Source organism: Salvelinus fontinalis, chromosome 12 (assembly GCF_029448725.1).
Source record: "Salvelinus fontinalis isolate EN_2023a chromosome 12, ASM2944872v1, whole genome shotgun sequence".
NCBI classification, from domain to species: domain Eukaryota; kingdom Metazoa; phylum Chordata; class Actinopteri; order Salmoniformes; family Salmonidae; genus Salvelinus; species Salvelinus fontinalis.
In genome coordinates this window covers 1,664,557-1,689,884 of record NC_074676.1, presented here as the reverse complement: position 1 = coordinate 1,689,884, position 25,328 = coordinate 1,664,557, and the positions used below count along the sequence as shown (strand labels likewise).

At 40.6% G+C, this 25,328-nt stretch overlaps 1 protein-coding gene across 1 annotated transcript in view; it reads right to left on the bottom strand.

Moving 5' to 3' along the window:
• LOC129866603 (tumor protein p53-inducible protein 11-like) overlaps positions 1 to 24,462 on the bottom strand; it is a 115,440-nt gene extending 90,978 nt beyond the window's left edge. Inside the window, exon 1 of the mRNA XM_055939359.1 lies at positions 24,338 to 24,462. The gene's annotated coding sequence lies outside the window, so the exon portion shown is untranslated. The remainder of the gene's footprint in view (positions 1 to 24,337) is intronic.
• Between the last annotated feature and the right edge of the window lie 866 nt (positions 24,463 to 25,328).

Below are 25,328 nucleotides of genomic sequence, written 5' to 3'. Positions count from 1 at the left end.
TGACTTACAAGCTCTTAACCAACAATGCAGTTAAGAAAATACCCCCCCCCCCCGAAAAAAAAAAGAATAACAAATAATTGAAGAGCAGCAGTAAATAACAATAGAGGGGCTATATACCGGGGGCACCGGTAAAGAGTCAATGTGCGGGGGCACCCGTGTCGGGTTAACTAAGTTAAAATGTACATATAGGTCGAGTTATTAAAGTGACTATGCATAGATAATAACAGAGAGTAACAGCAGCGTAGATGGGGGGGGGGGGGAACTGCAAATAGTCTGGGTAGCCATTTGATTAGATTTTCAGGATTCTTATGGCCTGGGGGTAGAAGCTGTTTAGAAGCCTCTTGGACCTAGACTTGGCGCTCCGGTACCGCTTGCCTTGCAGCATCAGAGAGAACAGTCAAGGACTTGGTTGGCTGGAGTCTTTGTCAAGCAACAGCATTGGGGTTGCCAAACCTAAAATGACCTTATAAAATGTTTTTTCATGAACATGAAGGACATTGTAGCGTGCTGGTTACGCAAAATCATGGGGGAAGAGAGAGACCAGTAATGTACTGGAGTACTCAGTTGCGAGAGGAATGCCACCATGAGTGAGAGTAGTACAAGCAACAGAAATGGTGTTGCATAACACAGCTTCGATTACAATGAGGGAAAAAGTGTATTTGTATGTTCCACGCAGTAGCAACCATTGTTACAGGACAAAAGCGCAAGATGGACAAAATGGGAGTTCATGTTAAAATGGGGAAAGTCTACAATTCCATAAGGTTGGTGCTTTGAATCCTGCGTCATTAACGCCGTTGCCTGTCGAGGGTGAATCGCATACATGTGACCCAGATCAAATTACGCCAAAGCCTAGGCCTGATTTGGAAGAGACAGCATTGGAATTAGGACAATTATTGTATACAGATGGCTCTAGTTACATGACCAGAAAAGGGAAGAGAGTAACGGGGTACACTGTGTGTGATGACAGGTGTGTGGTAAAGGCTGACCCACTGCTAGCCTCTGTGTCAGCCTAGGGAGCGGAGTTATATGCATTAGCCGAAGCCTGTAGGTTTTCTGAAGGGGAGAATGTAACAATATACACTGATTCTCGATATGCATTTGGGGTAGTGCATGATTTACAGTATGGTCCCAACAGGGCATGTTAACCGTGACAGGAACACCAATAATAAATAGGAGGTAGAGGCATTATTAGAAGCGTGTCAGCTACCCAGTAAATTAGCAGTGGTGAAATGTGAAGCTCATACTAGTCAAACAAACAAAATAGACATAGGGATTTGCTGAGCAGGCGGCAGCCTTAGTCAAAGAAGGTGTGAAGGAACCACATGTAAATATTGTGAATACCAGGGCTGGGATTCTAAGTCTAAAAGATTTAAAGCAGCAAATTAACAATAAAGAAATGTGGGAGTGGTTAGAGCAGGGGTGACAAGTAGACACTGAGGGGTTGTGGTATAATACTACCACTGGGAGGCCCGTGGCACCAAGTAGTGATACATGTTACTCTTTCTGAAATGTATCACGGGCCAACAACATTAATCGGCTGTGAACATGTACTCTCAATTCAAGGCGACATGATGGGGACAGGGGGTGTTAGGAACATTTCGGGATTGGGTTGTGTGATATGTGCTCAACACAATATTGCACCTACAATGCCTACTCCTGCCCGACAGCAACCCCTGCCTGATGGACGATTTACATCATTACAGATAGACTTTATAGGGCCACTCCCTGGAAGCAGGGGAAAGACTAATGCATTGATGTTGAAAGGTATATACAGTGCTGAGTTACCTCAAGATGAGGTAAAGTTGATTAAGGCCACCGCACGTGTATATCGGGTGGCTATGGAGGAAGGAGGAGATGGGGAGTAAAGTGAAAATGACCTGGCCTGGGAACACCTCTTGGAGCCTGTGGTCTGAACGGGGAAGACTGGCTGAAAGGAGTAGGTTTTTTAGGGCCTTCATTTCTGTGGAACCCAGCACAAAAGTATCCTGAAGGCATAGAGTCAGGCAAAGAGAGAGTGGGAATTGTTATTATGTTATCAAATTTTGGTTTTGTCTTTGCATTTAATTATGCATAGTTTAAACACATTATTAATACTGTTATGTTTTGTGTTTACTTTTGCTTATCAAGTCTTGTGCTACTACTCTTACAAACCAGAAGCTGAAATGGAAGAAGGCAAAAGCTCCAGCTGAAATGTAATTCTGCTTTCCGGCGAGAAATGGAAATAAGAGTGTGCATAGTGTGATTATAGAACAGAGGCCATACGTCTTGGATTTTTGGAACATAATAATCAACTGCGAATGTTAACCATGTTTTAATTTTTTGTTCATGTTTTATTATCATTCTTTGTTAATTGATAAATCATTTCCAAGTTGATATAACGGTGAACAAACAGTATGGACGTAATGTTCAAAATGGGGGACTGATGGATTCTGACTGTGAAATATGAAATATCCTTACTCATGTCACTGAGGGAGAGGGGGAAATGTAGAACATTTACATTCTGTTAGAATATGATATTGTTAGACATCAGGAATCCTATGGGAAGGATTAGGGCCACAGTCTGGTACAAGTCAACATGGCAGCCATGAGTTGGGGAGGAGTGAGGAATTTGGGCTGAGGTCAGATGAAGTGAGGAAGAACATATATTCCTAAAGTTCTGTCTAGATACAGAGGTGTAAGGAGGAGACTTGCCATAGGTGAATATATCTTGGTCTGTTTAGCTGTCTGACCCTTTGGGTGAAAACTTGGTTTGAGCGTTAGTTTTTACCTAACAATACAAATATCATTTTAATTACAAGCCTAGTTGGTGTAGCCACGGAAAAAGTCAGGAACCTTCCCTATAGCCATGACTGGATGTGATAATGGCTGGGCTGGACATGCTGAGAGATGAATTCGGATTGGTCTGCCATGTAGCTTGCTTCTGTCTATAACATGAGTTGCTCAGTATGTGTTTTTTTTAACGATACTGTATCATGAAGAACTGAAAAAGTGCTGTCCTGAATTTAAACAGGCGCTATTGAATCGACAAAGATCAGTGAGAAAAAGTTGTGATGTTGTTTTGCCTGTGCTTAGCTACACTTCATTTCTTTTTTATCCTGAAAAATTACCCAGTCCTTAACGATTACAAGCATAACCATAACATGATGCAGCCACCACCATGCTTTAAAATGGAGAGTGGTAAATAGTAATGTGTTGTATTGGAATTGCCCCAAGCAGAATGCTTTGTATTCAGGACATAAAGTTAATTTCTTTACCACATTCTTTGCAGCAATATTTTAGTGCCTTATTGCAAACAGAATGCATGTTTCATAATATTTGTATTCTATACAGGCTTCCTTCATTTCACTTGGTCATTTAGGTTAGTATTGTGGAGTACCTACAATGTTGATGATCCATCCTCATTGTTCTCCAATCACAGCCAATCACAGCCAGCCTCTGTAACCTTTTTAAAGTCACCATTGGCCTCATTGTGAAATACCTGAGCGGTTTCCTTCCTCTCCAGCAACTGAGTTAGGAAGGATGCCTGCACCATCCAAAGTGTAATTAATAATGTCACCATGCTCAAAAGGATATTCAATGTAAGTTCCCCCCCACCACAATTGTATGTGTGCGGTACAGATATGAGGTAGTCATTCATCTTATAACACTATTATTGCACACATAGTGAGTACATGCAATGTTAAGGAAATGTTCCTTCCTGAACTGTTTTAGGATTGCCATAACAAAGGGGTTGCATACTTATTGATTCAAGGCATTTCAGCTTTAAATTTCTAATTAATTTGAAAAAAAATCTACTTTAACATTATGTGGTATGTGTGTAGGTCAGTGCCACAATCTCAATTTCATACATTTTAAATCCTGGCAGTAACATCAAAATGTGGTCAAGGGGTGTGAATACTTTCTGAAGCCACTGTATATATATTTTTTTTTCTTCGTATTTTATTACATATCTTCGTCTTATTGCTTTTGCTATTGTTTTCAGAATTTTTATATGTATCACTTCGATTTGGCAACACAGACCTTGTCATTTATACCATCAAAACATATACAATTTTAATTTGTGAGAGACCAAGTCCGAGAGGCAGGGAGAGGATGACTTGTTTCACATCCACGGCCATGTCAATTTTGACAGGACTGGGGGTCATGGCGGAGGAGCCCTCGCTGTATCGTTCCTGTTTTTAAAAAACCTAGACTGCCATGGGAATGATTGTAGCTGCAGCCACAGTCTCAACAAATATGTTGGCATCCAGCCCCTGAGGAGGAAGTGTGCTGCTGCCAGCCCGCCACAGCCCTAGCAGCTTGTTGACAGCTCATTGAGCTTCAGTTCCTACTAATACATCTGAAAGTGTGAAAAGCAAAGGCATCAAAGCATCTTGTCCCCGACTGCTGCGGACAGATTATCTTTAATGCAACCGCTGTGTCAGATTTCAAAAAAACTTTACGAAAAAGCAAACCATGCAATAATCTGGGACGGCGTTCAGATAGAAACAACATTTCTCCGCCATGTTGGAGTCAACAGAAATACGAAATTACATCATAAATATTCCCTTACCTTTGATGATCTTCATCAGAATGCACTCCCAGGAATCCCAATTCCACAATAAATTGTTATTTTGTTCGATAATGTCCATTATTTATGTCCAAATAGCTACTTTTGTTAGCACGTTTAGTACACAAATCCAAACGCTCGTGCAGGTCCAGGCGAACTTCGGACGAAAACTTCAAAAAGTTATTACAGGTTGAAGAAACTTGTCAAACTAAGTATAGAATCAATCTTTAGGATGTTGTTATCATAAAAATTCAATAACGTTCCAACCGGAGAATTCCTTTGTGTCTATAGAAGTAATGGAATGCAAGTCGATATCATGTGGAATGCGCATGACCAGGACCTGGCTCTCTGCCAGACCACTGACTCAAACAGCTCCCATCCGGCTCAACATCACACATGACATCTAGTGGAAGCCGTAGGAAGTGCAAACAGATCCATACCCCACTGGAATTTCAGTAGGTGATGAGTTGAATATCGACCAGCCTCAGAATTCCCACTTCCTGTTTGGATTTTTTCTCTGTTTTTTTGCCTGCCATATGAGTTCTGTTATACTCACAAACGTCATTCAAACAGTTTTAGAAACTTCAGACTGTTTTCTATCCAATAATAATATGCATATATTAGCATCTGGGACAGAGTAGGAGGCAGTTCACTCTGGGCACGCTATTCATCCAAAGTGAAAATGCTGCCCCCTATCCTTAAAATTGTGTCACACTACTAGCCTTGGAAAATTCAATCAATTGTCACTAACCCTGATCTGAATTTTCATTAAAAGAAGAGGGGAACACAAAGCAAGCCTTAGGGCTTTAGTAAAATATCCTTCCTTTGGTTAGAGCATGTCAATTTCAATGCAACTTCACTGGTTAAATAAATACAAATATAAAAAAAATCTGTGCTCATGATCACTCTGCGGTCCGACTCATCCCAAATCATCTCAATTTGGTTGAGGTCGGGGGATTACAGAGGCCAGGTCATCTGATGCAGCACTCCATCACTCTCCTTCTTGGTAAAATTGCCCTTACACAGCCAGAAGGTGTGTTGGGTCATTGTTCTGTCGAAAAAACAATAATAGTGGGACTAATCCCAAACCAGATGGCATGGCGTATCGCTGCAGAATGCTGTGGTAGCCATGCTGGTTAAGTGTCCCTTGAGTTCTAAATAAGTCACAGACAGTGTCACCAGCAAAGCACCCCCTACCATAACACCACCTCCTCCATGATGGGTAATACACATGCGGAGATCATCCGTTCACCCACACCGCGTCTGACAAAGACACAGCGGTTGGAACCAAAAATCTCCAATTTGGAATCCAGACCAAAGGACACATTTCCACCGGTCTAATGTCCATTGCTCGTGTTTCTTGGCCCAAGCAAGTCTCTTTTTTTTTGGTGTACTTCATTAGTGGTTTCTTTTCAGCAATTCGACCATGAAGGACTGATTCACACAGTCTCCTCTGAGCAGTTGACGTTGAGATGTGTCTGTTACTTGAACTCTGAAGCATTTATTTAGGTTGCAATTTCTGAGGCTGGAAACTCTAATGAACTTATCCTCCGCAGCAGAGGCAACTATGAGTCTTCCTTTCCTGTGGCGGTCCTCATGAAAGCCAGTTTCATCATAGCGCTTGATGGCATTCGTGACTACACTTGAAAAAAAATCCGTATTTACTGACCTTCATGTCTTAAAGTAATGGACTGTAATTTCTCTTTGCTTATTTGAGCTGATATGGACTTGGTCTTTTACCAAATAGGGCCATCTTCTGTGTACCCCCCTACCTTGTCACAACACAACTGATGGGCTCAAATGCAATAAGGAAATACATTCCACAAATTAACAAGGCACACCTCTTAATTGAAATTGAAATGCATTCCAGGTGACTACTCATGAATCTGGTTGAGAGAATGCCAAGAGTGTGCAAAGCTGTCAGCAAGGCAACAGATGGCTATTTGAAGAATCTCAAATATGAAATACATATTTGTTTAACACTTTATTGGTTACTACATGATTCCATGTGTTATTTAATAGATAGATAGATTCATAGATTAATCTCAAATATAGAAAATAGTAAAAAGAAAAGAAAAACCCTTGAATAAGTAGGTGTTCAAAACCCTTCGACCGGTAGTGTATTTCCCAATACTCGGTTCTACTACCCATAACGTTAATAAGGCGAGAAACAGATGGTCCAAATCAAGTTTATGCCCTATAAAATCAGTGTTAAGTGTTCACTGTTGGTTTAGTGAGCTGTTCACATGTGATGGCACCAGGACAATGGGATTAAGCCGGAAATGCAAGGATAGTGTTCAGTAGGCACCAAATGATGGAAAAAGGACCAAATGTTTCAATGTTTCTGATGAACGTGACCCATGTTTCCGGTTTCACTCGGCTATCTTTCTTCCGGCAACACCAACTTTACTGCTTTCTTTCAAACAACTTTCAGTCTAGCGATTTGAATGGCTTCCTTGCAAGACAATTTGTTAGATTCCTTTTCAGCTATTATGGCACCTCATTCCTTGAATTCATCTTATCGGTGTGTTTCATTGTTGTTGTTTTCATGTTGCCCGAGGCGGTCATTAGTTGTTCAAGTCATTGGCCGTCACCGGGCAGAATTCATTCTACAGAAGGCAACAACAAAAAAACGACACACACACACACACACACACGTCTTGTTCCAATCCAGTCTCTCTGATTGGTTTCTCATTCTCCACTAAGTGCAGAGAGCAAATACTAAAAGGCACCGGTAGACAGCAAATCAATGGTGGGAACATCACATTAAAATCCATAGGGTCATTACTAGGGATGACTCCATTTAGTCGACTGGTCGATCAAGATTTTTTAGACGAGAAGTGCCAAATATTTAAAAAGACCTGTTTGAGTCAAGGCAATCTGAGTGGACTAATCAATTGCGGAGGCCATGGGGATGGCACACCAGTATCACCAGTAGTACATTTACCGTTAATTACCTTAATTTGTCATGTACAATGTTTGTTTGGATACGGTAATTTATGTTAATGCGATCAGTATATTATTATTACAGTCTTACCATTGTCATTGTAGGAGTGGACCCATTTTTTTCAGAGCACAAAACCAAGGCTACATTAGCGAGAAAAATATTTGGGTTTATTTCACTCCATTTACGAGTTGTCAATGTATTCATTGTCTGTTATTTGGAGCACTCCTGTCAATCTTGAGTAAGGAAACGCACTTGATTACGCATAGGAAGTAGGCCTAGGCTACTTTGCCTGCACACAAATGTAGGCTTATAAAATGTGCCTATTTTGGTATCTGATACTATTGCTGAGTCTTAACTCACCATCACTTCAAAGTATTTTTTATATCCTTTGAGAATGACAATAGTTCCTCAATGTAGCCTACTTGAAAAATATTTGCAGCTCTCTCTCTTTCAATAACCACTCAGCATAAACTTCTTTGGGATAGGGGGCGGTATTTTGACGTACAGATGAAAAGCGTGCACAAAGTAAAACTGCCTGCTACTCAGGCCCAGAAGCTAGGATATGCATATAATTGGTGGATTTGGATAGGAAATACTCTAAAGTTTCTAAAACTGTTAAAATAATGTCTGCGAGTATAACAAAACTGAAATAGCAGGCAAAACCCAGAGGACCAGCTAAACTGAGTTCTTATGGATATAAAGAAGGACTTTAATCGAACAAAGGGACCATTTGTAATGTAACTGGGACCTTTTGGAGTGCCAACAGAAGAAGATATTCAAAGGCATATATTATAACGCCATTTCTGACTTCCGTATGGCAACTCCCTGGTTGAAAATGATGTGTGCTGGGTGCTGTCCTCAGATAATCGCATGGTTTGCGTTCGCCGTAAAGCCTTTTTGAAATCTGACATGGTGGCTGGATTAACAACAAGTTTAGCTTTATTTTGATGTATTGCACTTGTGATTTCATGAATGATTAATATTTATAGTAATTTAATTTGGGACGCTAGCATACCACTAATCCGCAAGAAGTTTTAAAGCCAAAAAAAAATGTAATGCTCAGATCTGGTGGAAACGTCATAAAAAAAGGCCTACTTGATTACTTATTATCCCTTATAATAGCCTACAGCTGTGTTTGTCTGGAGTTCACTGGCGCAGGAAACGAGGGCCCAAAATGATGTCTGTATCTGTAAATACAGTTGTTCAAATACGAGCCTAGTTGGTTTAGCCATCGAAAAAGCCAGGAACCTTCCCGCTAGCCATGAATGGCTGCGATAATGGAAGGGCTGGGCATGCCGGGTGATGAGTTCGGATTGGTCTGCCATGTAGCATTTCTAACAGTGCTTTAAAAAAAAAAAAGATATCACGTAGTAGAACTGCAAACGTGTTGCTCTCCAATTTCTGGAGGACTGCGTTTGGAAATTAGTGTTATGCCCTGTGGAATTCGAGTATGATAGCTAAGGAGATGGAGAAAATTCTGCCATTTGCTAGCAAACATGCAGCGAGAGTTGGAAAGAGAACACACAGAATCCTGTTGTATAAAACACTGGTCTCCGGATTACATCTTCAAACTAAGGGCAACCATGGCATCTGTGACAGAGAGCGAGAAGCATCCATCCCATGTATAAGATATTTGTTTCCTAATTTTGTCAGAAAGTCGTTTTCATTTTAAGTTAAAGCGTACTGTTAGCTAGCTAGCTAACGTTAGCTGGCTGGCTCGCTAGCTAACATTACATGTATGATCTGTGTAGTAATATTATTAGTATCTCAGAGCCATTTGCATTGCTAGTTATATCCTAATGTTAGCTAACATTGAACCTGGTTGGTTAGCTACCTGCAGGTAAGTAACGTTATGAGTTGGGATTATGGTTCATTGCTTAGCTAGATGTTTAGACTTGTAGCAAAAGAAGACTCCACTATGCAAGTAACTGTTTCACTACACCTTCTGTATCCTGTACATGTGACAAACAAACATTGATTTTAATTTGATATAGTATGTGTTTACCAGAGGCTTAGGATAATAATAATAATAATAATAATAATAATAATAATAATAATAATAATAATAATAAAATTAGGATAACGTTAGGCCAATGATTTTAATGTTAGCAAATTAGGATAACGTTCGCCCTGCTTTTATTTCGTCACTCACAACCGTAAACTCTTTTCTGTAATTGGCTCGCCATTAACTTGTAAATAATGATCTTGTGAGTTTATATTCCTGTAATAACTAAGTCAAATGAGCTAAAGTGAAGACGTTGTCAACTATATGATATGGTCCTTATTTGAGCTGGCTAACCAGCTAACTGAACCTTATCACACGTACCAACTAACATGTGTGATCATTCTACAGTGGTCCCTGCAGCATACATTCAAAACGGTGTGATAACACTTTTTTAGAACGTCCAGTTTCGATTGACATTTTTTACAAACACAGTCCTTACAAAGTTATGTCCTGAATGTGACCAGTTCATTTTTGGATGCAATGTTACGACATTCACAGAAGTAGTGACAGCATACACTATCATCCAAACCGGAAAATGTAGGCTACATTAGTCCTAGCGCTAACTGAAGAAATATTGACGTAACAAAAGCGGTCATATTTAGATAACGCTTGGCTTTAAGAAACCACAATATGAATTAGCAAATAGCAATTACTATGTATATGTCGTCTACGATCATTCACGTCCCTTCATTTCACTTCATAATAACATCTTTGGTCTGACAGACATTTACGTGACAACCAGAACGCATTATATAATGTCAACAAACATGGCGCCACACACATCTGGTAAATAGCTTAGCATTAGCTCATTATTATCAGTACAACCTTCCAAAAAGTATTTCACACACATCATAGGTGTCCATTACAATCTATGCAATAATTGGAATGCATTATTTGTCACCAGAACTTGAAAAAAACGTGAATAAAACTGTAAATAAATTATGCTCCATACATACATGTATGCTACAGTAGAAACGACAACACTATATACAGAAAATAAGCCATTTACTTTGATAGGAACGCACACGTCCAATAGTAAATATTTGTAAGGAAAACAACAAGGCAATGCGAGCGCCAGCCAGAAAATGTGCCAATTCATGCAAGACTCCACAAATGTCTGCACCCTGTAGGTTTTGTGTTTGTACTTTTTTTTAAACGACAACAAGTTTGATGTCAGACGACAATAGAATGTTCATGATGTCACTGCGACAACTGAACCAGCCTTTAGTCTAAACCAGGCTTTAGTCATAAATCTTCTGTTGTTTAGCATAACCTCACATGTGAATCATTAAAGAGATGGGTAGGGCTAAGGCTTAAGAGGGTGTGAACTAGGCTGAATGGGTGTAGACAAAGAAGTGCTCTGCAGTATTTTCACCAAAACATTCATGGGCCATTTTCTCAAAAGTGTGATTACAAGTTTATCAACTTTCAAAGCAGAATTACTTTCCCATTGTTTCTCACGTGCAGTGTATAATATAGCATTTTCTAATTCTGAGTCTCTACTTTCATCCAATGTAAAAGGCAACATGTCAAATTTTGCTACATAAGACCGAATCGAGCCGGTCGGTAACAGATTGATGTAAGCAAGATGGCACCGATAGAGATGCCAGCTTCGCTTCGAGTCCTTAGGAAACTGTGCAGAGGGTGGTGCGATCTGCACAACGCATCACCGGGGGCAAACTACCTGCCCTCCATGACAACAACAGCACCCAATGTCACAGGAAGTCCAAAAAGATCAAGGACATCAACCACCCGAGCCACTGCCTGTTCACACCACTACCATCTAGAAGATGAGGTCAGTACAGGTGCATCAAAGCGGGGACCGAGAGACTGAAAAACAGCTTCTATTTCAAGGCCATCAGACTGCTAAACAGCAATCACTAACTCAGAGAACTGGCCACTTTAATACATGGATCACTAGTCACTTTATACAATGCACTCTAAATAATGCCACTTTAATAATGTTTACATATCTTACATTACATGTACATGCTGTATTTTATACCATTATTTTACCTTGCCTATGCCGCTCGGCCATCGCACATCTATATACTTACATGTACATATTCTCATTAATCCCTTCAGATGTGTGTATTAGGTAGTTGGGGAATTGTTAGATTACTTGTTAGAAATTACTGCACTGTTGGAACTTGAAGCACAAGCATTAACATCTGCTCACCATGTGTATGTGACAAATAACAATTGATTGTGAAATAAATACATAAAACGTATCCAGATTATATCAAGCATTCTATAACAATGCATAACTCGGTGATGCCTTGTGGTAGAAACACGCTCTAAAAGGCCCGTGAAAGATGTGGCGATGCAAATGGGGATATATTGATTCCTCTATGACAATCTGAAACCAAACTGCAGCCTATAATATTCGAGGAGATGACTTTGCTATTTATTCTGTGCCCATAATTTGAGCTTTCTCTTTCTGAAAAGAGATGTTTGTTTAAACCCAGGCAGCTTTTAGGGAAGCACTTCCGTTGCTGTTCCAGGGCATTGGTGATTTTATCAATGTAATCAGATTGAACTGATTATATAGCCTACTAACTAGGTGTTAAATTGTGTTTAATTTGCAGCACGGGCCTATTAATTGGGCTGCTGTTAGGCATATTTTTGTCTTGCCTAGGGTGGCAGAACATCCAGAGCCGGCACTGTTTGCACATCTGATTCTGCAAGCATAGCAGCAAAGACTGTACAAATATTGACTTCTCTTTTTTTCAGGATCCTTTTTGGCCTTCCTGTGACATCGGGTGGTGTAGGTGTCATGGAGGGCAGGTAGTTTGCCCCCGGGATGCGTTGTGCAGACCTCACTACCATCTGGAGAGCTTTACGGTTGTGGGCGGAGCATTTGCCGTACCAGGCGGTGATATAGCCCGACAGGATGCTCTCGATTGTGCATCTGTAAAAGTTTGAGTGTTTTTGGTGACAAGCTGAATTTCTTCAGCCTCCTGAGGTTGAAGAGGCACTGTTGCTCCTTCTTTACCACGCTGTCTGTGTGGACCATTTCAGTTTGTCCGTGACGTGTACGCCGAGGAACTTAAAACTTTCCACCTTCTCCACTACTGTCCCGTCGATGTGGATAGGGGGGTGCTGCCTCTGCTGTTTCCTGAAGTCCACGATCAACTCCTTTGTTTTGTTGATGTTGAGTGTTAGGTTATTTTCCTGACACCACACTCCAAGGGCCCTCACCTCCTCCCTGTAGTCCAGATGGGTTAGGGCAGTGTGCAGTGTGATTGCGATTGCGTCGTCTGTGGACCTATTGGGGCAGTAAGCAAATTGGAGTGTTTTCATTGCAAGTTAAAGTGTCCTGTTCACCAGCTAGTGAACATCATCTTGCCGGCTCACTATTATCTGTTTAGTAATATTATTAGAATTGGACATCTCCAAGCTGCGTAAGGGCTATTTTACCAAGGAGCGTGATGGAGTGTTGCATCATATGACCTGGCTTCCACAATCCCCCGACCTCAACCAAATTGAGATGGTTAAGGATGAGTCAGACCAGAGTGATGGAAAAGCAGCCAACAAGTGCTCAGAATGTGGGAACTCCTTCAAGAATGTTGGAAAAGCATTCCAGGTGAAGCTGGTTGAGAGAATGCCAAGGGTGTGCAAAGCTGTCATCAAGGAAAAGTTTGAAGAATCTCAAATATATTTTGTTTTGTTTAACACTTTTTTTGATTACTATATGATTCCATGTGTTATTTCATAGTTTTGATTTCTTCAATTATTCTACAATGAATGAGTAGGTATTCTGAAACTTTTGACCTGTAGTGTATTTGGATGTGTTGTGTCAGCGTTTGTTGCTGGCATGTCATACCAAAGTTTGGTTATCTTGCCAATGAAAAAGTAATTAAAGTAGTTGGCAATATCAGTGGGTTTTGTGATGAATGAGCCATCTGATTCAATGAACGATGGAGCAGAGTTAGCTTTTTTCCCCTTAAACTTAATTTGAAATGCTCCAAAGCTTTTTACTATCATTTTTTCTATAATTTATTTTTGTTTTAAAGTATTAGTTTCTTTGTATATAGATCAATGTTTTTTCTATGATGGAATCCACGTGATATTAACTCCTTTTCAATGACAATTCTATTGTCAGGGGTAGCCCACAAGTGGTCTTTCACTTACACACAAGTAAATGCGCTTTTCAGATCAGTTCAGAGCTGCGTGTGTACACATTTGTTGAAATTCTTCGCTAGTTATCTATAACTGGGCTAAGTATAGGCCAGCAATGGGGAGTTACTGCTTCCTACAAGAGCACAAAATATGTAGGCTACATTTCAAGTTGTCTTTGAAAAGCGTCAGATAAAAAGTTTAGGTCTTAAAGGGCCAGTGTTGTGTTTGAGACCGGCTTGAATATACAAATAATCCAGTATGCAGACGAGTAGCCTACATTTTCAAATTCTTTGGAAAGTAGTTTCTTGCATCATTCAACACAATTTACAGTGACTTATTTGGCCCATGGTGTTACAGACCAAGTAAGAAAGTTGTCATGCCTTGCATTATGCTCAAATAGCCACAATAGCCTATTGGCTACCGTCTAAAACTGTAAGGGTACAGCCTCAGCGTTCACTGTAAACTTGGCCATAAGTAAATTGGTAAACCGGAAAATGACTAAAGAATTAATCAGGGAGGTTTTTCCACAAATATAGTTGAAGTCGGACGTTTACATACACCTTAGCCAAACACAGTTAAAATCATTTTCACAATTCGTGACATTTAATCCTAGTAAAAAAATCCCTGTTTTAGGTCAGGGATTTAGATCATAATTTATTCCCACAATTGTCAAAATATGCACAGTAATATAAGCACTTGTTACCTATAACACGGACTGGCAGTAGAAGAGAAAAAAATCTACATGTTTGTCAACAGAACTGGAATGCATAGACTCACCCCACACAATCAAAAGCGAAAATATTCAATAGTTATTCCATCCCCGAGCCCAACTAGAGAGAATACTGAATCCGTATACAGTTTGGCTGTTTAGGGAGGCATGCCAAATTGAGCAGGAATGGGAAGATTTGATTAACCAATACCTAGTCCTAGCTGATGGAGCTTGGATTTCCCCCAACACACATACGCTGGTCTCCCGCTGTAACCTATTTTGCCAAGCACCTCTGTGCAGTCAGACCTATTGATTATTCTGTGCTGCCTAAGGCCACAATAATATCATGCCCATTGTTGCCCATGCCTTAAATGCTAAATGTAACCCATTAGGTAGATTGTGATGAGCTCGAAGGACAACCACTTTAAGCACAAGTGTCTAATTGGTAATTACTGGGTTGGTTGAGGTGGCTGGATCGTGCTTTCAGAGAGACAGAAGCACTCAGGAGAAGAGGGACACAATGAATCCATCATTAAGGCCATGGTTACCTCATTCATACAAGAAGGTAGCGCAAAAAACGCATCCTATTGTGACACATTGGTAACCTTGTCTACCAAGCTGAAACAGACGAGGACAGCAATTCTTAGGATATATAACTTATCATAGGTGCCACTTAGGTGAGTAAGCACATTGAATCGACTTCATTGTAGCAGGATTGACTCCTTGGCAGGCAATGTTATCAAAGACATCATTGGTCCTCAACACAATCATTAGGCCATGGTTATGGCTGAATGACAGGGGGCGGGGATTGCTGTGTGTGGTGGAACATGGCATGTAGAAGGAGAGAGATGACTCAAGGGAGTAAACTAGAAAAACAGACTTTACACACGGCAGAGACGCGAATCACATTTAATAAACCAAATATTGAAATACAGTTGAAGTCGGAAGTTTACATACACTTTAGCCAAATACATTTAAACTCAGTTTTTCACAATTACTGACATTTAATCCTCGTAAAAATTCCCTGTTTTAGGTCAAATAGGATAACCACTTTATTTTAAGAAAGTGAAATGTCAGAATAATAGTAGAGTCATTTATTTCAGCTTTTATTTCTTTCATCACATTCCCAGTGGTTCAGAAGATTACATACATTCAAATAGTATTTGGTAGCATTGCCTTAAATTGTTTAACTCTGGTCAAACGTTTCAGGTAGCCTTCCACAAGCTTCCAACAATAAGTTGGGTGAATTTTGGCCCATTCCTCCTGACAGAGCTGGTGTAAATGAGTCAGGTTTGTAGGCCTCCTTGCTCGCACATGCTTTTTCAGTTCTGCCTACACATTTTCTATAGGATGGAGGTCAGGGCTTTCTGATGGCCACTCCAATACCTTGGCTTTGTTGTCCTACAGCCATTTTGCCACAACTTTGGAAGTCTGCTTGGGGTCATTGTCCATTTGGAAGACCCATTTGCAACCAAGCTTTAACTTCCTGACTAATGTCTTGAGATGTTGCTTCAATATATCCACATAATTTTCCTGCCTCATGTTGCCATCTATTTTGTGAAGTGCACTAGTCAATCCCGCAGCAAAGCACCCCCACAACATGATGCTGCCACCCCCATGCTTCACGGTTGATGTTCTTCGGCTTGCAAGCCTCCCCCTTTTCCCTCCAAACATAACGATGGTCATTATGGCCAAACAGTTCTATTTTTGTTTCATCAGACCAGAGGACATTTCTCCAAAAAGTAAGATCTTTGTACCCATGTGCAGTTGTAAACCGTAGTCTAACTTTTTTTATGGTGGTTTTGGAGCAGTGGCTTCTTCCTTGCTGAGCGGCCATTCAGGTTATGTTGACATAGGACTAATTTTACTGCGGATATAGATCATTTTGTACCCGTTTCCTCCAGCATCTTCACAATGTCCTTTGCTGTTGTTCTGGGAATGACTTGCACTTTTTGCACCAAAGTACGTTCATCTCTAGGAGACAAAAGGCATCTCTTTCCTGAGCGGTATGACGGCTCCATGGTCCCATGGTGTTTATACTTGCGTACTATTGTTTGTACAGATGAATGTGGTACCTTCAGGCATTTGTAAATTGCTCCCAAGGATGAACCAGACTTGGAGGTCTTGGCTGATTTATTTTGCTTTTGCATGATGTCAAGCAAAGAGGAACTGAGTCTGAAGGTAGGCCTTGAAATACATCCACAGGTACACCTCCAATTGACTCAAACAATGTCAATTAGCCTATCAGAAGTTTCTAAAGCCGAGTTAAGTTAAATAATCTGTAAACAAATGTTGGAAAAATTAAGTAGATGTCCTAACCTACTTGCCAAAACTATAGTTTGTTCACAATAAATTTGTGGAGTGGTTGAAAAACTAGTGTTAATGACTCCAACCTAAGTGTATGTAAACTTCCGACTTCAACTGTATATATCTATCACAGCAAAAAAAAGAGACGCCCTCTAACGGTCAACAGCATTATTTTCAGCAAAATGAACATGTGTAAATATTTGTATGAACATATATTTACTGAGACATGAACTGAACAAGTTCCACAGACATGTGACTAACAGAAATGTATTAAGTTGTTCCCTGAAAAAAGGGGCGGTCAAAATAAGTTAGTATCTGGTGTGGCCACCAGATGCATTAAGTACTGCTGTGCATCTCCTCATGGACTGCACTGGATTGCCAGTTCTTTTTGTGAGATGTTTCCACCAAGGCACCTGCAAGTTCGCGGACATTTCTGTAAGGGGGGAAGAGAATGGCCCTAGCCCTCACCCTCCGATCCAACAGGTCCCAGACGTGCTCAATGGGATTGAGATCCGGCTTCTTCGCTGGCCATGGCATAACACTGACATTCCTGTCTTGTAGGAAATCACACACAGAACGAGCAGTATGGCTGGTGGCATTGTCATGCTGGAGGATTATGTCAGGATGAGCCTGCAGGAAGGGTACCACATGAGGGAGGAGGATGTCTTCCCTGTAACGCACAGCATTGAGAATGCCTGCAATGACAACAAGCTCAGTCCGATGATGCTGTGACACACCGCACAGATCATGACGGACCCTCCACCTCGATCCCGCTCTAGAATACAGGCCTCGGTGTAACGCTCATTCCCTCTACGATAAACGCGCATCTGACCATCACCCCTGGTGAGACAAAACCGTGACTGGCCAGTGAAGAGCACTTCATGTCAGTCCTGTCTGGTCTAGCGACGGTGGGTTTGTGCCCATTGGCGACGTTGTTGCTGGTAATGTCTGGTGAGGACCTACAAGCCCTCAGTCCAGCCTCTCTCAGCCTATTGCGGACAGTCTAAGCACTGACGGAGGGATTCTGCGTTCCCGGTGTAACTCGTGCAGTTGTTGTTGCCATTCTGTACCTGTCCCGCAGGTGTGATGTTCGGGTGTACCGATCCTGTGCAGGTGTTGTTACATGTGGTCTGCCACCGCGAGGATGATCAGCTGTCCGTCCTGTCTCCCTGTAGCGCTGTCTTAGGCGTCTCACAGTATGGGCATTGCAATTTACTGCCCTGGCATCTTTCTTTTGGTGTTTGTCAGAGTCAGTAGAAAGGACTCTTTAGTGTCCTAAGTTTTCATAACTGTGACCTTAGGTGCCTACCGTCTGTAAACTGTTAGTGTCTTAACATCCCTTCCACAGGTGCATGTTCATTAATTGTTTTGTTTAAATAATTTCTGGAGTTTGAAACAGATCACCATTCCTGAAATATGTTGAAATGTAATCTCAGAAATTAAGCAAATTCACCCTTTTATAGGATTCAACAAATATAGTACTCAACAGCCGATTTGGACCGAAATTCTTCCTGCCATTGCATAAGAGATGAGGAATCCAATAAAATGGTACAAAGCCACCCACGAACCCTCCACACCAATCCCACCCTAACAACCAGTCTACTGATCAGTTCTCTATGTCTGACAATTAGTATGGAGCTGCTGTCACGCCCTGGCCTTAGTTTATTTGTTTTCTGTATTATTTTTAGTTAGGTCAGGGTGTGACAGGGGGGATGTTTGTGTTTTGTCTCGTCTTGGGTGGTTGTATTGTATAGAGGGTTTTTGTTGAGTGTATGGGGTTGTGTTCAGTAGAGAGGTTTAGGAAAGTCTATGGTTGCCTGGTTTGGTTCTCAATCAGATACAGCTGTTTATTGTTGTCTCTGATTGGGAGCCATATTTAAGGCAGCCATAGGCTTTAGGTGATTGTGGGTAATTGTCTATGTCTATGTTGCATGTGTGCACGTAGTTTGTTTTAGCTTCACGATCGTTTGTTGTTTTTGTTCGTTTATAAGTGTTTTGTCTGTCTTCATTAAAAGAAGATGTCTTTCTTTCACGCTGCGCCTTGGTCCACTCATTCGTCTTATAACGATCGTGACAGGTGCGGCTTGCAATACTGTTTCTTCACCACTTTTAATGTATTCCCTGTATTCGGGTGATAGTTTCCCCACACCTTGTTCAGAGACATTATCCATTGAAGTCAATAGCATAAATTAGTGTGAAAATACAAGGTTTTGCCCACTACATAAATTAATCACAACATTTTCTTTGCAATAAATATGGATTTCTCTGAACAGGGGGCGAAAAAAACAACCAAATTCACAGGGTATACAGCACAAAATATGAAGAAGCAATACTCCAAGCAGCAGATTATATTTATCCTATCAATTAAAAATGGCCAATTTGGGTGCAATCAATTAGCTTAATTTAAAGGAAGGGACAGGAAGAAGCCCTTTGTAGAACCTTTCTTCTCATGCATGGTATCCATCCAAATTTCCTCAAATAATCCTAACTTCAGAGTCAAAAACTCTCCAAGTACAAACATGGACCTACACGCTCCCTCTCTTTCTCAACACACACACACACTGCCTTCTCCTCTTCCACCTTCTGCAGGAGAGACCATAACATTATGCCAGGCACATTTTGGACCATTCTGCCCATGAAAGAGCCTGGAGGACTACTATAGTTGGCTAAACCTCTTACACTACATGCCAGATGGTGAAGCATGATTCATCACTCTGCAGTGGTTCCCAATTGTGTTAGTCCCGTACCCCTTCAAAACATTCAACCTCCAGCTGCGTACCCCCTCTAGCACCAGGGTCAGTGCACTCAAATGTTGTTTTTTTGCAATCATTGTAAGCCTGCCACACACACACTCTATACGATACATTTTTTAACTTCTTATGGCTGCAGGGGCAGTATTGAGTGGCTTTGATGAAAGGTGCACAGAGGTGCCCAGAGTAAACGGCCTGCTCCTCAGTCATAGTTGCTAATATATGCATATTGTTATTCGTATTGGATAGAAAACACTCCGAAGTTTCTAAAACTTTTTGAATGATGTCTGTGAGTATAACAGAACTCATATGGTAGGCAAAAACCTAAGAAGTTCCACATTCTGTTTGGATTTTTTTCTGAGGCTGGTAGATTTTCAACCAAGCTCCCATTGAAATTACAGTGAGATATGGATGAGTTTTCACTTCCTACGGCTTCCACTAGATGTCAACAGTCAATAGAACTTTGTCTGATGACTCTACTTTGAAGGGGGGCCGAAGGAGACAGGAATGAGTAACCACTGCCATGAGGTGACCACGCGGATTCACGTGAGAGGCAGCTCCGTTCCATCGCTCAACTGATTTCAATGTAATTCTCCGGTTGGAACGTTATTCAAGATGTATGTTAACTTCTTATGGCTGCAGGGGCAGTATTGAGTAGCTCTGATTAAAGGTGCCCATTTCAAACGGCCTCGTACTCAATTCTTGCTCGTACAATATGCATATTATTATTATTACTATTGGATAGAAAACATTCTCTAGTTTCTAAAACCGTTTGAATTATATCTGTGAGTCAAATAGAACTCATTTGGCACAAACTTCCTGACCAGGAAGTGGAAAGTCTGAAATCGAGGCTCTGTTCTTCTTCCTGCCTATACATGGGCATGATACGTAAGAGTCTACGTGTACTTTCCCTGGATGTCAAGAGGCTGTGAGAGAGGAAATTTCGTGTTTATCTTGGTCTGAAGTGGAATACAGGCTCTTTGTATGACGTGTCCCTCATTTCCGGTACTCTGAGGAGCGCGAGGTGGACAGTGGGATTGCCTTCTGTTTAGCTGCCGTTATGGACGACTACTATCCCCGGCTTTGATTTTATTTGATACATGTGACCATATCATCGTAAAGTATGTTTTTTCAATATAGTTTAATCAGATTTATTGAATTTTTTTCGGGAGTTTTGCCGTGTTCCGTTCTCTGACTTTGTTGACGATGGAGAGATCCGTGCCACTTGGCTAGTGCGCGTGCTAAATCAAGAGGGAAAGTTGCCGTTCTAAATCCAAACAACGATTGTTCTGGACAAAGGACACCTTGTCCAACATTCTGATGAAAGATCAGCAAAAGTAAGAAACATTTTATGATGCTATTTCATATAGCTGTCGTACATGTGAACTAGTCGTGGGCGGCCAACGTTTGGGTACTCTAGCTATACCGAAGCTGCATATCGGAATGAAGTTATTTTTAGAATTCTAACACTGCGATTTCATTAAGACTTAATGGATCTATCATTTCCTATACAACATATATTTTTTAGTTATGTTTATGAATAGCTATTTGGTCAGAATATGTGTGTCAGAAAAAGTGACAGGAAAAATCCGGACGTGGTGGGAAAAAGTAGCTAAGTTAGCACACTGTGTAACCATTGATTTCAGCTCTAAATATGCACATTTTCGAACAAAACATAAGTGTATGTATAACCTGATGTTATAGGACTGTCATCTGAGGAAGAAAATCAAGGTTAGTCAAAAATTATATATCTTTTGCTTGTTTGTTACGATCGCTTACTTTTGCTACTGGGAAATTGCTTGTGTTTTTGGCTATTGTGGTAAGCTAATATAACGCTATTTTGTGTTTTCGCTGTAAAACACTTGATAAATCGGAAATATTGTCTGGAATCACAAGATGCCTGTCTTTCAATTGCTGTACACCATGTATTTTTCAGAAATGTTTTATGATGAGTATTTAGTTATTTGGCGTTGGTGTCTGTAATTACTCTGGCTGCTTTCGGTGCAATTTCTGATTGTAGCTGCATTGTAAACTATGATTTATACCTGAAATATGCACATTTTTCGAACAAAACATAGATTTATTGAATAACGTGTTATAAGACTGTCATCTGATGAAGTTGTTTGTTTGTTAGTTTGGTTGGTTCTTGGTTAGTTAGGTTGGCTTTGTGCATGCTACCTGTGCTGTGAAAAATGTCTGTCCTTTTTTTGTATTTGGTGGTGAGCTAACATAAATATACGTGCTGTTTTCGCTGTAAAACATTTTCAAAATCGGACATGTTGGCTGGATTCACAAGATGTGTACCTTTCATATGCTGTATTGGACTTGTTAATGTGTGAAAGTTAAATATTTAAAAAATATATATTTTGAATTTCGCGCCCTGCACTTGAGCTGGCTGTTGTCATAAGTGTACTGACGTCAGGCTTGCAGCCATAAGAAGTCAACTAGCTAACATTGAACCTGGATGGCTAGGTACCTGCAGATTCATGCAGAGTAATAATGTAATGAGTTGGGATTATGGTTCATTGTTTACCTAGCTACATTTCTTAACAAAAGACTCCACTATGCAAGTAACCATTTCGGGTGCGTTCGTAAATTCAGTCTGGTAATCTACTCCGATTCCAGAGCACTCTCATCTGAGTGTGCAGAATAACTGATGAATTTACCAACACTCAACACCCGTTGAATATGTCCCGTGTCAGTAAACGTCGGCAAGAAAGCCTAATGAAATTGTTGCCAGCAGCAGTTCGTCACCAACACTCTGGATAACATGAAAACAGCCGAACCAGCTCTGCTAGAGTGAGTAAAATGGTCAGAGTGGGGTGTTCTCTCATTATGTGTCTGGAAGTAGCTAGCAAGCGAGCCAATGTTAGCCAGTTAGCTTGGGTGCCTGAGTGCCGTTGTGAGGTCAGAACGTTCGGATCAACCCTACTCATCGGCCAGAGCATCGGTGTGCACGCTGAATGCTCCGAGAGCGACACGTTGTGAATTAACGAACCGACAATCTGACAGCACAGTTGCAGTCACCAACACTCTGGACAATGTAAAAGTCTAACCAGCTCTGCCAGGGCATGTAATGTTCAGTGAGCTATTCTGTCATTTGTGTCTGGAAGTAGCTAGAAAGTGAATTTGGGTGCTTGATTTGTTAGAGCAGAACGATTTTTTTTATTTATTTCACCTTTATTTAACCAGGTAGGCTAGTTGAGAACAAGTTCTCATTTGCAACTGCGACCTGGCCAAGATAAAGCATAGCAGTGTGAACAGACAACAACACAGAGTTACACGATCAGATCAGATCAGATTAGATCAGATCAGATCAACCTTTAAAGAGATCGTGGGGCTAAAGCTTAAGAGGGTGGGAACGATGTTGAGTGGGTGGGGACAAAGAAAAGCCTCTCCAGTAGTAGTACCAATAGACTCAAAGGCAATTTTCTCAAAAGTAAGTTTACAAGTTAATCAACTTTCAAAGCAAAAGTACTTTCCCATAGTTCCAACTGTAGTGTATGATATAGCATTTTGTAGCTCTGAGTCTCTACTTTTATCCAATGTAAAAACACAATTTCACATTTTGCTACATAAGACCGGTTTTGAGTCGGTCAGTCACATCTCCACTTCACAATAACAGCACTTACCGTTGACCAGGGCAGCTTTAGCAGGGCAGAAATTTGACAAACTGACTTGTTGGAAAGGGGGCGTCCTATGACGGTGCACATTGAAAGTCAGAGCTCTTCAGTAAGGGCCATTCTACTGCCAATATTTGTCTATGGAGTTGCATGGCTGTGTGCTCAATTGTATACACCTGTCAGCAACAGGTGTGGCTGAAATAGTCGGTTCCACTAATTTTATGGGGTGTCCACGTACACTACATGGACAAAAGTATAATTCTCCTTTTCTCATTCAGTCCCCCTCGCTCTCTACCTGAAAGGGCCCTTAATCCCTGTATTCTCAAATCTGTCAAAATTTAAGTGCATTTGATTGGTTCCAGCTCTTTTAAAGCATTTCAAAAGGATTATTTCAATTGAACAGATGTGATAGTTTGTCCCTATAGTGGAAAAAGGGCATTCAATGCATCTTATCTGTGAAAACGGTGGTTTATCCTTTTACGTATGGTTGGTCCTCTGCAGTTCACACACTCACAGTTCGTATTGAAGCATGAAGAGGAATGACAGATTCACTGAGAGAAAATATCTAGTAGAGAAATGTGCTTTAGCCTGTAAAACAGCAACACATTCAACACAACACCACTGGGCACACAGCATCGGAGATGGACAGAAGAGAACAGAAATAGAAAACAATTACCACTCTAATCACCTGGATTAATCAAACGTATAATTAATATGTATGTCTCTCCATGAAATTACTCCATAAACGTTTGCCTTTTAAGCTACACTACGCTGCCCGTATAGTAGAACTGGGTGGGCTGTAAGCGCCCCAGACAAAAAAATGAAGGAGATATGAAGGATGAACAGAAACATTCGCAATGTTGTGATTATCCTTTCAATCTAAAGTAGTTTGTTTGGGCAAAGTTTCACAATAAACGCAATAAAATTAGCCTAGGCTGCAGTTGACTCATTCCGCCCAGATGTGAAAACGTTGCATCAAGGAATAAACATTACACAGAAGCGTCAAATGGGCACGCGCTGTTTGTTGTGGAGCGCGGCGCTGTTGAATTTATATATGCGTGGATCTTTAAATTCTATGAGTATCAAACATTGGCTAAATTCCAATAGTTCTGCCACACGCTAGACATGATTAACTTTTCTCAATCTACCAATGTATTGGCTATTTATCCACAGAAGTTCCAGCATAATAATACATAAAAAATAAGCCACATGCCAACGCACAAAATGACTTCTCTTCAAAACCGAAAAAACTAAATGCAAAGAAATATTGAGCAGGATAAAAAATATATATATAAAAAATACAATTCATGTGTTTGGCTACTTACAGGCAGTGTAAAAGCGACCACAATCCGAAGAGTAGTTGCCCTTTCACTTGTATTTGAAAAGCAGCACGATATTCAAATCGCGACAGTACTGTTCAGGTTTGCAATGGAGTGGAGAATGAGACGTGTGAAGCTAGCCGCAATAAGTATTAGACACAATAGTGGAACTTCGGTGTGCCTTCAAAATAAAAGGTCCCGCATTGAAAGTCATTCAAACTTATTCAAAAATGGAATCCTTCCATATCTGCAATAGATCATGCTTAACAAGGTCGGGAATGTTGATTTAACAAAAGACTATTAGACTTTGGAATTGTATTGGGGGCATACTTACAGTATATGCATTGTAAACAGATTCCACTGTTTATATCCATTTTTGTCACATTCAATGGGGACTTTTAATTTACAGGCAAAACAAAAATTCCACTATTGTGGCTAATCCTTATTGTGGCTTTCTTCTCACAGGTCAGACGACTCTATGCTTTAACGTAATGCAAAGTACGCACAACAGAGCGCAGAAGTCATTACCGTAATATGTAGAGTACTCTTTGCAGATTAGATTTTTTAATTATAGGCCCTCTGTTATTTTGAGGGGGGAAAAAATCATAAATCGCCATACAAACATATTGCTATGTTATTTATTAGGGAATAAATTTGACTTGTGTGTAGCCAGTGTTGTGTTCGAGAACACCTAAAGCGTGACCGATTCAAGACCAAGACAGGAGCAAATCGAGTCCAAGTCAAGACCAAGGCCAGAGGGGGTCCGAGACCGAATCAAGACCAGGAAAATGTGAGTCCAATTCAAGACCATGATTGTAATTTTGTCAAATCACCACCACAATAAGAGTTCAAAATATCCAGTAGCTAGATAAAGGTATCTGACATTCAACTGTATTAGGGCAAAATTTTAGCTTGGAATCAACCAATCACATTGCTATTGTTAGCCATCTCTTTGAAAATAACTTGTGTGTGAAACATTGTTGCATTTAAAGTGGAA